This window comes from Orycteropus afer, unplaced genomic scaffold, assembly GCF_000298275.1.
Source record: "Orycteropus afer afer isolate SDZICR_OR568_19922 unplaced genomic scaffold, OryAfe1.0 scaffold00022, whole genome shotgun sequence".
Taxonomy (NCBI): domain Eukaryota; kingdom Metazoa; phylum Chordata; class Mammalia; order Tubulidentata; family Orycteropodidae; genus Orycteropus; species Orycteropus afer.
Genome location: NW_006921609.1, coordinates 6370605 through 6373647, shown reverse-complemented (window position 1 = coordinate 6373647; position 3043 = coordinate 6370605).

The following is a 3043-nucleotide window of genomic DNA, read 5'->3' as shown; positions in this document are numbered from 1 at the left end:
AGATGGCCACTTGAAAGCTTTTAAGACCTCAGTCACTAGTCACCAATGTAGGATGAGGAACAAGGCTTTTATGTATTTTGTTGTGCCAATTGAGTCTGGTGTCCCCCAGTACTATGGTCCTGAGATGTTAGATCCATTGGATCTCTCTCCCATAGTGTCTGGGTGTCTCTGAGGGATTGCTCTGTGTCTATCTTCTCTTGTTTCTGTAAGGATTTCAGGTTATTTTGTATCACTGGTATCTGTGAAAGATTATCCTGTGCTGACTCTATCTTTGCTCTAGAGTATACTCCTGTTCACTGACCCCCATCTGGTCCTCTCTGGTGTTTATGTGTTTGTCTGTAACCTGATGTTTGGTGTTGGTGGTAATGCAGTATTGTGGGCATACTGGCTGGTATTAGCATCTGTCGTCTATCTCCTATGTGCACATTCCTTTTCCTAATGTTATCATGGTGATCTCAGACTCTTTCCATATATCCCTCCCTTATGCACATCAGTGTGTGGGCCCCAACTAGCCTGAAATTAATCCCTCCCCTTTCCTCCCCACCCTGGGAACCTACAATGTGAGTCCCCTTTCTCAAGCAAACCCTTCTTTGTCTTTTTATAGTAATGGGCTCATACAGTACTTGTCCTTCCGTAATTGACTTATTTCACTCAGCATAATGTCCTCTAGGCTCATCCACGTTGTGAGGTGGTTTACATATCCTTCATTGTTCTTTAATATAGTGTAGTATTCCATTGTGTGAATGTACCATAATTTGGTTATCCATTCATGCATTGATGCACATTTAGGTTGTTTCCATCTCTTTGCTACAGTGAATTGTGCTATGATGAACATAGGTGTACATATGTCTGTTCATGCGCTGTCTCTTACCTCTTTAGGATATATTCCTAGTAATGGAATTCCTGGGTCAAATGATATTTCTATTTTCAGTTTTTTAAGGAAACACCATACTGTATGCCACAATCCCACCAGCAGTGTACAAGAGTTACAATCTCTCCACAATTTTGCCAACATTTGTTATTTTCTGACCTGTTTAACTTTGCTGTTATTGCTGGGGTGAGATGATATCTCATTGTTGTTTTGATTTGCATCTCTCTAATGACTAATGATCGTGGCCAGTTTCTCATGTGTTTGTTGGCTGCCAGTATCTCATCTTTGGTGAAGTGTCTGTTCAAGTCTTTTGCCCATTTGTGTATTGGGTTATTTGTCTTTTTGGTGTTGAGGGATTGAAGTTTTCTATAGATTTTGTAGATAAGTTCTTTATCAGATATGTCATAGGTAAATATTTTGTCCCAATCTGTAGGTTCCCTTTTTACCCTTTTGATGAAGTCTTTCAATGTGCATAAGAATTTAATTTCTAAAAGATCCCAGTCATCTAGCTTCTCTTCTACCTCCTGTGCATTCTGAGTTATGTTTGATAGTCTATGTTGTTGTTGTTGTTGTTTGCTATCGAGTCGGCCCCGACTCATAGCGACCCCTCCTTGGGTTTCCGAGGCAGTACCACTACGGAAGTAGGATTGCCCAACCTTCCTTCCGAGGAGCGGCTGGTGAGTTTGAACCTCCAGCCTTCTGGTGAGCAGTCAAGTGCCTTAGGCACTATGCTACCAGAGCTTCTATATATACCATAATTTAGGGCCCCCAGATTTGCCTCTATTTTATCTTTGATGAATTTTATAGTTTTGAGTTTTACATTTAAGTCTTTGCTCCAGCTTGAGTTTGTTTTTGTGTATGGAGTGAAGTATGGGTCATGTTTCATTTTTCTGCAGGTGGATATCCAGTTTTGCCAGCACTATTTGTTGAAGAGGCTGTCTCTTCCCCATTTAATGGGTTTTGGACCTTTGTCAAAGATCGGTTGTCAATAGATGGAGGGTTTATATCTGGACTTTGAATTCTGTTTCATTGGTCTATCTGTCTATCATTGTACCAGAACCATGCTGTTTTGACTACTGTGGTTGTATAGTCGTTCTTAAGATCTGGGAGTGTGAGAGCTCCCACTTTGTTCTTCTTCTTTACAAGTGCTTTGCTTCTCTAAGGTCTCTTTCCTTTCCATATGAAGTTAGTAATTTGTTTTCCAATGTCCTTAAACAGTTTTGTTGGAATCTGGATCGAGATTGCATTAAATGTATAGATAGCTTTAGTTAGAATTGACATTTTCACAATATTCAGTCTTCCTATCCATGAACAAGGTAGGTTCTTCCATTTATGTAGTTCCCTTGTTGTCTCTTGTAGCAGTGTTTTATATTTGTATTTGTATAGGTCTTTTGTGTCTCTGGTAAGGCTTATTCCTAGATATTTTATCTTTTTAGTAGCTATTGTAAATGGTATTGTTTCCTTTATATCTTTATCAGAGGTCTCATTGTTGGTGTAGAGGAATCCAACTGATTTTTGTATGTTGACCTTATATCCTGCCACTTTGCTGAACCTCTCTATTAGTTCCAGTAGCTTTTTTGTTGAGTCTTTTTGGTCTTCTATGTACAGGATCATATCATCCACAAATAGAGATAGTTTTACTTCCTCTTTGCCAATTTGTATGCCTTTTACTTCTCCTTCTTGCCTTATTGCCCTGGCCAGGACTTCCAATACAATAGAAGTGGAGATAGAAGGCATTCCTGTCTGCTTCCTGTTTGTCAGGGAAATGCCTTGAGTCTTTCTCCATTAATAATGATGTTGGCCATTGGCTTTGCATATATGCCCTTTATTATGTTGAGGAATTTCCCTTCTATCCCTATTTTGCTGAGAGTTCTGAATAGGAATGTGTGTCAGATTTTATCAAATGCCTTTTCTTCATCGATTGATATAATCATGTGATTCTTTTGTTTGGTTTACTTGGTGGATTACATTGATTGTTTTTCTGATGTTGAACCACCCTTGTAAACCTGGTATAAATCCCACTTGCTCAGGGTGTATTAGTTTTTTGATATGTTGTTAGATTCTGTTCACTAGGATTTTGTTAAATATTTTTGCATCTATGTTCATTGGTCTGTAGTTTTCCTTTTGAGTGGTGTCTTTCCCTGTTTTTTTTTTTTTTTTTTTAAATATATT